Raw genomic sequence first — 12,389 nt, forward strand, 5'->3', positions numbered from 1 at the left:
TCAAGATCTTCAAGGGGAATCAACTGATGAAAAAAAAACTTGTTTGGAAATAAACCACCAGCCTCATTATGATTATATTACTGTTTTGTGCTTTTTTCTCTTGGTCTGGGATTTGATTATTTTTTTTTTTTTCATCTTGTCTTGTGGCTTGCCTAAGGTAAAGACTGTGTTTGTAGGAGTATGATGATCTGCGTCATGATGGGTGTGTGTGGGCATGTTGTGTTTTAATGAGCTGACGGAGCTGGGGGCCTTCCTGCTTGCCTTATAAAGGCAACAAGGATCGCATCCAATCCCACTTGTGACACAAGCTTCAGATGGAGGCTGTTGGGGTGCAAAAAGCAAAAGGAAAGTGAGAACAATAAACGAAAGGAGCATTAAATAGTCAGAGGAACAAGGCTAAAAGAAAGGAAGGCAGGATATTTTATTACAAACATTTGGGCAGATAAATGTCTTTTTGCCTCATGCAGTGTTCAAAAATGTGCATTTTTCTTAAACTTTCATATTCTCTCAGTGTAAATTAAATTCATATACTCCAAAATGTATTCAATCAATCAGTGTATTATTTTCCAATAATATTAAAGATCCCGTTTTTCGTGGTTTTTTGAAGCTTTGATTGTGTTTATAGTGTGCAATATAACATGTTCATGTTTCGCGTGTAAAAAAAACACAGTATTTTTCACATAATTTACTTATCTGTATACCGCTGTTTCCACTGTCATAAAAACGGGCTGATGACTTCCTTGTTCTATGAAGTCCCTCCTTCAGAAATATGTAACGAGTTCTGATTGTGCCAGCGGTTCCTGTGTTGTGATTCGACAGCAGTTTAGCGCATCTTGCCCGGAAAGGTCACGCCTCTTACCATAACGTGGAGATGCACGCGCTCAGTGTTATTGTAAACATGTCTTTAATTTTACCCTATCAATTTGAGCCGGAATCAGACCCGGTGATTGGACTGCGGGATGAAAATAACAGCGTTTCGACGACATGGCGACAAACACACTCTACAAACGCAACTCTTGTGTATTCCTGTGGGCGGAGGTTAGTCAAAAAACTGTTTTATTGACGTCATTGAAGAAGGAAGTAGAGGGATGTAGTCCAAACTGGCCGTTCGATGTAGGCGACTTCTGTTAAATAAAATATCTCGCTTGGCATTGAACTTTGAGCTTTAAAATTTTACAGATTTTATTTATACTCTAACAACAACAACATTACACACTAACTAAAGTTTGAAACATGGGATCACGAAGAACGGGACCTTTAAAGGGTTAGTTCACCCAAAAATTAAAATAATGTCATTAATTACTCATGTCGTTCTAGACCTTTGTTTGTCTTCGGAACACAAATTAAGATATTTTTGATGAAATCCGATGGCTCAGTGAGGCCTGCATAGGGAGCAATGATACTTCCTCTCTCAAGATCCATTAATGTACTAAAAACATATTTAAGTCAGTTCATGTGAGTACATTGGTTCTACCTTATTATTATAAAGCGATGAGAATATTTTTTTGTGTGCCAAAAAAAAAAAAAAATAATGACTTTTTAACAATATCTAGTGATGGCCGACTTCATAACACTGCTTCTTGAAGCTTCGGAGCTTTACGAATCAAATCAGTGCATCGGAGTGCCAAAATCACGTGATTTCAGCAGTTTGGCTGTTTGATACGCGATCTGAATCACTGATTTGACTCAAAAGATTCATAACGCTCTGAAGCAGTGTTTTGGAATCGGTCATCACTAGATATTGTTAAAAAGTCATTTTTGGGTTTTTTGGCGCACAAAAAATATTCTCGTCGCTTTATAATATTAAGATAGAACCACTGAAATCACATGAACTGATTTAAAAATGTTTTTAGTACCTTTATGGATCTTGAGAGAGGAAATGTCATTGTTGTCTACGCAGGCCTTGCTGAGCCATCTGATTTCATCAAAAATATCTTAATTTGTGTTCCGAAGATTAACGAAGGTCTTACGGGTGTGGAACGACATGAAGGTGAATAATAAATGACATTATTTTCATTTTTGGGTGAACTAACTCTTTAACTTCTCAAATAAGGAGTCTTGAATATAAATGGATTTTGTTGTTTTTCCATTAACACATTTTTTTTCACTTGTTTTAAGCATAAACCTCAGTAAATATAGCATTTTACATCTCATGTCTGGCCAATTCTCATGTTCACTGTTAAGTAACTCACTGCTCTTACCAGAATGAGAACGACACATGCCAGTAAATTATAGACTGTATAACTTATAGTTAACAGTATAGTTATGTAGCACAGAGCTAGTGTCCTGGATAGGTCAGATGCAGCTTCGCAACACTCATTTCTTCTTTAACACTGTTTTAGTGATTTGATAATCAAGCTTTTGAGTAAAATTTCCTCTGTTGTGATTTAGACATGCATCAGCCCACATCTAGCCTTTGGCTCACAATAGACTGAGAATGACTGTACTTGAAAGGATGACAACAACTTTCACAGATTTACATTTCAGAATGATATGAACACCATTTTATATTTCATTAGCCAATAAAAGTGGATTCAGATGATGTGGAGTTTATAGAAATGGACTAGATAACCAGGGAGTTGAATACTCATGGCACAGGTGAGTGCTCTTAAGCATATGTCTCTCTATGGAAAGAAGGGGTCACATACTACTTAGTGATCTTGTGACCTGATTGATGTGAATTTGTTGAATGCCAAAAGGAGGACGGCCACCAAGGTCCAACACACCTCACAGACGTGCCCTGAAACAACTTCAAAAGAGAGAGAGAGAGAGAGAGAGAGAGAGAGCACGAGGCAAGCAGACATAGTCTATGGATCAAACAGTGTGTTGACCACAGGGCTGCTGCGAGATATTTTAAGACAGAGAGAGAAACAAAAGGAGAGAATATGAGTTGGGGCACGGTTGGGGTATCGTGTAACAGGATAAATGTCAAGTGATCTCTGATAGGGTGATGTATTATAATATATGCATCACATTTTTGAAAGGTTCCATTCAAGCAGGGCTGTTATTGAGCAACCTGAAATGTTGTGGGTGAAGGGACCCACAAAGGTCCTTATTGGGGCCCTTATTATTTAACGATTACTTTAAAGGTCCCGTTTGTCGTGGTTTTTTGAAGCTTTGATTGTGTTTATAGTGTGCAATATAACATGTGTTCATGTTTCGCGTGTAAAAAAACACAGTATTTTTCACATAATTTACTTATCTGTATACCGCTGTTTCCACTGTCATAAAAACGTGCTGATGACTTCCTTGTTCTATGAAGTCCCTCCTTCAGAAATACGTAACGAGTTCTGATTGTGCCAGCGGCTCCTGTGTTGTGATTCGACAGCTCTGAGCGCACCGTGCCCGGAAAGGTCACGCCTCTTACCATAACGTGGAGATGCACGCGCTCAGTGTTATTGTAAACATGTCTTTAATTTTACCCTATCAATTTGAGCCGGAATCAGACCCGGTGATTGGACTGCGGGATGAAAATAACAGCGTTTCGACGACATGGCAACAAACACGCTCTACAAACGCAACTCTTGTGTATTCCTGTGGGCGGAGGTTAGTCAAAAAACTGTTTTAGTGACGTCATTAAAGAAGGAAGTAGAGGGATGTAGTCCAAACTGGCCGTTCGATGTAGGCGACTTCTGTTAAATAAAATATCTCGCTTGGCATTGAACTTTGAGCTTTAAAATTTTACAGATTTTATTTATACTCTAACAACAACATTACACACTAACTAAAGTTTGAAACATGGGATCACGAAGAACGGGACCTTTAAAATATCCATTATCAAAACTGACTCTGAAAAAATTCATAAAACTCAAAAATCATACCTATACATGCAATTCAGTGCAGTTTCCAGCTGAAATTTTACATGGTCCGTCTACAATACTATATGTTATGACCTCAAAACACTTAATACATTTTGATGCATCATACAATCAGCTTCATATGTCTGGCTTTGCTGACGTACAGTAGTAAACTTGCTCAGTAGTTCACCTGGTACAGCATGCGGTGCGCTCGAGTACAGTACGAGTCTGGTGAAACGCAAGTCATGATATATGATCTCAAAGACTTTTAATGGCATGCTTGCTTCAAAAAATTTATACGTTTGCTTTTGTTAACTCTGTTGGTTAGGTTTAGGATAAGGTTTAGTGTAGGTTTAGTGTACATTATTTTCAAACACAATTCGCCTTATTCACCTCGAACATTCTTGAGGGGTACACCTACCACTTCCGGGAATTCTCGCGTTTTTTCTCTTAGCGGCAATGGCGCGGCACTGCTGTGTTCCCCAGTGCTCGTCACACAGGAAAAAATCCAACAGTGGGCAAACCTTTCACCATTTTCCAGAGGATAAGGGACTATGTCGAGAGTGGATAAAAAATATCAGAAGGCATCCTGGTCACTGGCATAAAGTTGGTTTGGCGTCAGACGTTTGATATTCGCAAATTTAAGGACTGTCTCTAAAGTTACATCCGACATCCGTACATCCGAGTATGCACGATTCTAACTTCAATAACATTTGAAGGGAATAATTAACAGCCATAAAACCAGCTGTAAAGTGTTAATCTACATGTCAGCTATGATGCACACCTTTTATATTTTTAATATTTGCTGCTACTGATTGATAGTACTGTATCGGAGTCCAACTTCCGGGTTTGTGTACCCCTCAACGGCGTTCGAGTTTTCAAAATGGCCGCCAGGTGAATAAGGCGAATAGAGCATTAAACTTTTAGTGCCACACACTAGACACTTAATTTCTAAACTGCCACAATACAACAGCCAGCCAATGTAATAAAATGTTGCCAGATTCACGTTCTTCTGTTTCAGATAAAATTAACTGAGCTTTTAGTGCCACTCACTGTTAAAAAGCAATGTAATATCATTTTGCAGAAATGTTGCCACAGGCACATTTTTCCAATGAGCCTGGGTTGCATATTCATGTTTAGCTGTTAAGGTTTATGTTTGGGACAAGTTTCACCCCCTCCCCATCACAGCGCCACAGACTGCCACGAAGCAATGAGGAGGGGATGGCAGTGAACCACAACGAAACGGAAGCAAACACACAAACACAACCACACACACACACACACACAAACACACTCCAGGCCTTCATCCTCTCAATGGGGGTCCGCCATAGTGAGGGAGGAAACCGATGCTTCCTGCCAGTAACTGCCTATAATCTGCTTCTCATTTACTTTCTTTACTGTTCTTCTACATTCAGCTCATCCTCCTCCTCTTCTCCTTCCGAGATTGAGTCTAGCTAACTCTCTTCGTCACCAACTCTTATTCTTGTGTTCTCACATTGGCTGTAGAATTACTTAAAGGTATAGTTCACCCTGAAATGAAAATTCTGTCATCATTTACTCACCCTCATGTCATTCTAAAGCTTTCTGTGGACCCAAAAAAACGTGTTTAAAAAATGTCTTTTTTTTTTTTTTGCATTCAGTGAAAGCCACTGGGGAGGAGTCAGTGTTGTTTTGGACCCAAAAATGTATATTCTTGTTAATTACTCACCCTCATGTCGGTCCACATCCATAAGACCACAAAAACAAAACAAAAATAATAACTTTATTCAACTCTTCTGTGTCATTCTCTCATTGTTTACGTCCAGCGCTTCCAGGTTCTACATCAGAACGGCGACTCATTATTGGTCGGCTCCTGCGTCAGCATCACACACGTGTCGTGCTGCTCATGTGATCAGCTTTGGCCAATACTGAGCCGCCAACGTAAACACGGAAGCCTTCACTGTGCTAACTGCAGCACCTGCTTAAGGATAATGACAGGGAAGAAAGAAACGATTGTTGAATAAAGTCGTTTTTTTGTTTGTTTGTTTGTTTTTGTGCACAAAAAGTATTCTCGTCACTTCATAAAATTAAAGTTGAACCACTACAGTCACATCGACTGTTTTAACAAAGTCTTTAGTACCTTTCTGGACCTTGAAAGTGTTGATTATATTGCTGTCTATGGACGAGTCATATACCTCTTGGATTTTAACAAAAATATCTTAATTTGTGTTCTGAAGATGAATGAAGGTCTTATGGGTGTGGAATGACATGAGGGTGAGTAATTGACCCTTCGCAAAGACCCGCCCCCCTTAGTTACTGTTGCTTTGTCCGACAAGCCGTGGCGCTGTCATGCCACACGCAGTGAAAAATACATCGCGGACAACACGTCGACAGACAAGACAAAGCAGGTTACTTATGATATTAAACAATGTCCCAGCTTTCAAACTGTCTAGTTCTTTTAAGAAATTCAAACAATAAAAACCGTTTTGTGGCTCTTTAATGTGTCGTGACCATGGTCGTGGCAGATTGCTGTAGTGCGTCAGCTCAAGAGGCTCGTAAACCGATCATATCTTCCTACTAGTTCATTTATAGCATCAAATAAACATGAATGAACATGAGAATGAATGTTGTTTCAAACACGGAAAGACATCAATACACACCATTTTTCAAGTTTAAGTCCACCGAGGTTAATCTTCTAACTCCTGACTGCTTTGTCAGACAAAATGGCGGATTCGGCGTTCTGATTGGTTAGATCGCTTGTCAATCAAACTCCCGTTGAAGGGTCAATTAATGACAGAATTTTCATTTTTGGGTGAACTAACCATTTAAATTGTTCCTCAGAGTCATACTGGTTTGGATGACTGAATGATGACAACATTTTCATTTTTGGGTGAATTAACCCTCTAAGATTATGGTCTCACACTGTCTCCTTTAAGCAAAATCAGGGCTTTTAGCCAAGTTTTGGGCTTTTTCGCATGTGTACAATAAGTGGCAGGGCGAAAGAACACAGCATCGGGAGGCCTAGATAATAATCTTGTTCTGTATGGACGGATTCAGTGGAGGGAGTCTGGCTGTGTGTGTGAAAACCCTAATTCATGAGCCAGAATCAAAACAAAAAGTGCTTTGGCTTGTCCTCTCGATCTTCCTCTCACTCTCTCTTTCTCCTCGAGCTCAGTCTCTCACACAGAGACTCTCTTTCCCACTCTGTTCTTGGCTGTGGTGGGAATAAATGCTGATAGATCACAGTCTGTCCTGGAAGCCTGGCACGGGGGCTCATAAAAAAAAAAAAAACGGTCTGCAGATGTGTGCACGGTGCGGAAGGCTCGTCCGGCACTTCATAGGGGTGTTTTACTGCCCTGCCTGCATGAGCGGAATAGTAGCAACCATTATGAACATCATAAATCTGATTCATACACCAGGGGGCAAAATGGCTGCCCCTCATAGTCAAAGAGAACATGAAAAAAAAAACTGTCTGCCAGCTCAGCAACGAGCAAGCTATTTGGAGGATCAGTTTGTGTGTCTGAGTGTGTTTGTGTGTGTGTGATGGGGGTTAGTATTTCCCCAGATGTTTTAAGTAGACTGTTGTAGGCAGCAGGGTGTTACCATTCACACGGCCGTGTAAGCAAACACCAGCCAAACAGTCTGAGAGGAACATTCTCAGTCGCCTAAACATGTCTATTTCTGATAGGGTCTAGTGTAGATTTCCATTGCATACTCTGTAATATCAACACGAGATAGTAAATTCTGCTTGGAGTGGTCCACAAATGTATATAGCATGAATAATACTGTAACACGGTTCGTAGATTCCTGATGCTCGTTATCACTTGCAAACAACCTCGCGCCGTTCCCTCACGGCTCTCGCCCGCCCTGCTCGTCACAAATACTTAATAAAACTTGCGCAACAGGAGCACCTTAGCTGTCATTATAGTACAAGAACAAAATGCCAAGGTATGATCAGTTGTGCTGAACACATGAACAGTGTTGGGGATGTTACTTCTGAAATAATTATATAAAATAATAAATGATCAGTTAGTGAAACTGCAGTGGAATTACTTTAATAATTATAAAAACTGTAATTGTCTTACATTACATTACTTTTGTATTTCTAAAAATGTCCAGACTCCATATTGATCTTTACCAAATGAAAAATGGAAGGACGAACATTATCCATTTGGTGATTCATTCCTATAGTCCTATTTTTATGCAATCTTTATATTATGTATGTAAATACGCTATGTCCACTCTTTCTAAACATCAACTATCTTTCGCCATCTCTAAATTTAATTAGCATTCTTCATTTCTCTCATCTGTTTTGCTTCATGAACGTCAAGCATCTGTGTGTGTCAACCAAATAAAAGGGAGCAGGTGCCATTCTGAATGCTAAATGTACAGTTTTTAATTCACCATAATTCATTACTGTCCAATTTGTAAAGTAACTACTTTTATAATTGTAGTAACTCTAAGTGCTTTACATTCATTTGTCACAAACAAGTATAATCTGATGCTGCATTTAAATGGCTTATGATCAAGTGAAGTCCATCTGTGTCTGTCAGTCTATATCTCCATAGCCAAACGTTTAACAGTCAATGACCTTGAATGATCCCGTTTGAGTACAGTACAGCCGGACACTATTATGGCTTCTCCTTCTACAACTGTGTATTCTTTTCTCATGAAAAGGATGCATTAACTGAGTGTTAAACAGAGTGTTTTGAATATTTTGAAAATGCAAGCTCTGTTTAGTAATATAATGCAGCTTAAGGACATAAGAAGGTTTGTGTGATTGGAAAAGAAAAGTGAAAAGATACAATACACAACACAGCCTTGTGATATATGTTTGATAGCAACAGCTGCCAGAAAAAGTATTAAAAAAGGCAAGATAGAATCTCTTCTTACAAACCATCACTGGCTTTGTGCTTCCCATCAACACTCTCTTATTACAGGAAAATTACTGCTGCTCTTTAATTCTACAGGGTGGTTTGATGGTGCAGGACCTCCCGCCAGCATGGTGAGCCTGACTCAGCTTTCCCCGTATACCTCCCCAAATACACACACACACAGAGAGAGAGAGAGAGAGAGAGACACACACACACACACACACACACACACACACACACTCCTGACCTCCTCTAGGGAACACCTGTTCACACTGAGAGACTTGTACAGCTCAGCACTCAGCACCCTCCCAAACTACACTATCATTAAAACCTTATAATCAAGAAACACTATTAACAAAAGACAGGATGCTTGAAATTAGCCCCTCATCGAAAAGCCTGAAGCAAAGATTTCCATGAACAGGTTCTTTGAAGAGAAACAGACATTTGTTCACATGGACCCACATTTCTTTGTCAGTTTTGCTGTTTTACTGTAGGTAATTTACAAGCACTATAACTTTAGATTCTTAACTTCACTGAAACTATTTTGAGCTGTTGGCTGCAATATCCTTCATTCCTCACTCCATCCTACGGTATTTCAATAGCTGCTTGAACAGTTAGCTCCGGACCTAGAATTTGACTGGACAAGTAATGTAGCTTATTATTCCCCTTGTCTTTGTTTTCCAGACATACAGTCAGTGTGTAGGTAAACATAGTCTTTCTCCAGGTTACATCGTTACACCAGTAGGTGGCGACAAGTGACTTGTCTTTATGACTGAGTCATTGAATCATTTACGCATTGAACCGATTCATAAAAAAATACTGATATATTCATGAACAAAACATCACTACTGGGTGTTGCTAGGTGTCATAGGCCAGTGGTTCTCAAACCTGTCCTGGAGTACCATCAGCCCTGCACATTTTGTATGTCTCCCTCATCTATCACACCTGATTCAACTCATGAGCTCATTAGTAGAGACTGCAAAACGTGAAATGCAAGACCTGAAATAATATATCAGTAGTGATATATTTCTGTCATAATTTCTTGAAGTTAAACCAAACTTTTATTTTGATGGTTTGTTGCGAAGATCTTTCAGTTGTGGTTTCAGTTTCAGTGTGAAAGTGATATGTGAAGGCTAAGTATGGTGACCCATACTCGGAATTTGTCCTCTGCATTTAACCCATCCAGTTAGTGCACACACACTGCAAACTGTTGACACACACACACCCAGAGCAGTGGGCAGCCAGGGAGCGATTGGGGAATAAGTGCCTTGTTCAAGGGGACCTCAGTAATTTCTTGCCGGTATTGAGAATCATCAGTTTGACTCTCTAGCCATTAGGCCACGACTAGATTTTTCAAAGCAGCTCTGGAGATGAAGTTCATGTCTTTATGTCTTCATTTCTGTCAGGACCACTGTCGTCAAATATGATTGATAATTGCATAGAGTTTGTAAAGGCGGTATGGTTCTGTTCTGGGCAAGATCTCCCTGCGCATCCATGCAGCCTAGCATGGATAAGAGCAGGGAGAGCAGCAATAACCCCCCTTAGGGTAAACAGAACAGAACCAATATATGCAGATATAATTAATGTCAATAATTTAACATGTACACATATTTCAAGAATAGTTTGATTCAGGGAAATCATAAGGCCAATCCTGAAGAGAGGAGGAGCTGGGGATGGAGGAGGGTAATTAGCTCCTGAGAATGCAATAGCTGCTGATAATACTGAGGAGCTTATATACGGGTGCTGTAGTAGGCGCCATATTCCTATAGGTAGACATGAGTCACCTGGGAGTCAGCTGACGATAACGCTGGATATCTTGCAGGGCAGACAATGAAAACACAGTGAGGGTCACATGTGTGTGAATTTGTGTATCAGACGAAACCTCTCCATTCATTCACACAGAGACACGCAGGATTGTTTGTCGTTTGCTATTGCTGTGAGTGACAGGTTGTTACTTATACGTTTTAGTGAAATTATTTGAGAGTCAGAAGTGGGGTGGGGTTTGGAAAGTTTACATGGGGGTCGTGACCCAAAAAATTTGAGAACCACTGGTTTACAGTGTACTTTTTTTTTTGTAGTCTTTTAGGTTTATTCCTGTTTCATGTTCCCCCTGATTGTTTTACCTCTGAGCAAATTCCAAACAGCATTTTGGCACCCTTGAAGGGCACTTTGGGAAGGGGACGCCATTTGTAGGGGAGTTTCAAATGAAAGTGAACAATTGAATGCTTTCACGAAGGACCCTTGCACAAGTCCATTAGCGAAGGGAACATACGATGGTCACTTCAAGGAAATGTAATCATTTATGGTCATGTGACTCAGGGTCCTCACGATTCATTTTAAATCTAGATATGGCGGGAGAGCTGTTAACGTATAAACAGAATAATTCAAGTTGTTTTGTTTTGTTGTGATATATTACAGACATTTTCATCATGCATTTCATATTAAGGTTCATAGGTAAAAAAAAATGTGTTTAATGCTTTGTTTAAAGATTAACTTATAAAGTTAAGAGTATAAAAACTTCATTATAAATGTACATTTATCTGTATTTATTCCATGTGAAGCTAATGAGGAAATTACGTGGTCTTTCATGGCTCCCTTTGCCAAGTGCGGTCCAAACTGCTTCATTATGACACACAAGTGCCCTGCTACCTCCAAAGTCCCCACTTCAAGGGCTCTGCCCTTCGGAGTAAATAGGGCATAGGGATGCTCACTTCCTATTAGAATTTGCCCGGAGTCTTGTTAGTCTAATTACCCGTGTGTATATTAGTGTTTCCTGTGTTCATTGTTGGGGTTTTTCCTTACTCTTATATGTGCTTAGTTTTGGTTTCCTTGTTTCTCTGTTCCCATGTTTTTTGTACCGAACTTTGGTTATTATTTTATTAAAGAATCTGCATTTGGATCCAGCTCTTCTGTGTTTTTTTTAGTTCCGGGCATGACAGTACATTTGCATCCGTACATGAACATGCTTTGAAACAGCATGTACTATATGGAAATTATGAGGCTCGATTTTGCCTTAGTGGCAATTAAATATTAACAGTGGTTTGAGTTATAGACCTAATTAAGATAGCATCCTGTGTAGACCCTACAGCTCTGTCCCCCTGAGAGGATCCACAAAGCTGTTCAGAAGCTGAAAGAGATCTCAAAACCTGAATGAAAGACCTTCATTTTTATATAAAGACTGATTTCTGGTGTGAATTATAGCATTTATAGAGATATTTTCTGCTCTCCCTCATGTAACTGTATCATCTTTTTCTGTCTTTCCTTAATTCCTATCTTCTGATTGGTTCTGACAGCTCAATATGACCAGACCCTCGTAATAATAGACTAATCCATGTTGGGTGTGTGGGTTTCTTGGTGCTCTTTTCATTAACTACAGGATGTGGACTGTTTTTCCTCAAGCTAATCTGAAACACTGGATGCGGTGCAGTGGCACATGACACACAGGTAGACTCTATAGCCCACTGCCAGCCAGCTCATCGCAAGGGGAGGGTGATCGCTGCATTGTTGCCTAGCAACAGAGACAGAGGTGCCCCTGTTGCTTATAGTGTTGCTAAGAAACTGGGAAAAAATGTTGCAGTCATTTACAGTGTTTGCAGAGTGGCAAAGAGTAACATGGTAGGCTACAAGCAGAGCTGCTTGTTGTCACAAGCTGTTTCAGTGTTTTTACAGCGTTGAATGAATGCAAGCGTTCATCGGAGGATACAAGCTCAAACCTTGAAGCTGTAGGTGAAGACTGAAG

General features: G+C 39.8%; 1 protein-coding gene across 6 annotated transcripts in view; it reads left to right on the forward strand.

Annotated features, from left to right (window-relative positions):
- Positions 1 to 12,389, forward strand: part of mtss1lb (MTSS I-BAR domain containing 2b) — a 66,687-nt gene that overhangs the window by 14,385 nt on the left and 39,913 nt on the right. The window lies entirely within an intron of this gene.

The sequence above is a fragment of the Megalobrama amblycephala genome, linkage group LG3 (assembly GCF_018812025.1).
Source record: "Megalobrama amblycephala isolate DHTTF-2021 linkage group LG3, ASM1881202v1, whole genome shotgun sequence".
NCBI classification, from domain to species: domain Eukaryota; kingdom Metazoa; phylum Chordata; class Actinopteri; order Cypriniformes; family Xenocyprididae; genus Megalobrama; species Megalobrama amblycephala.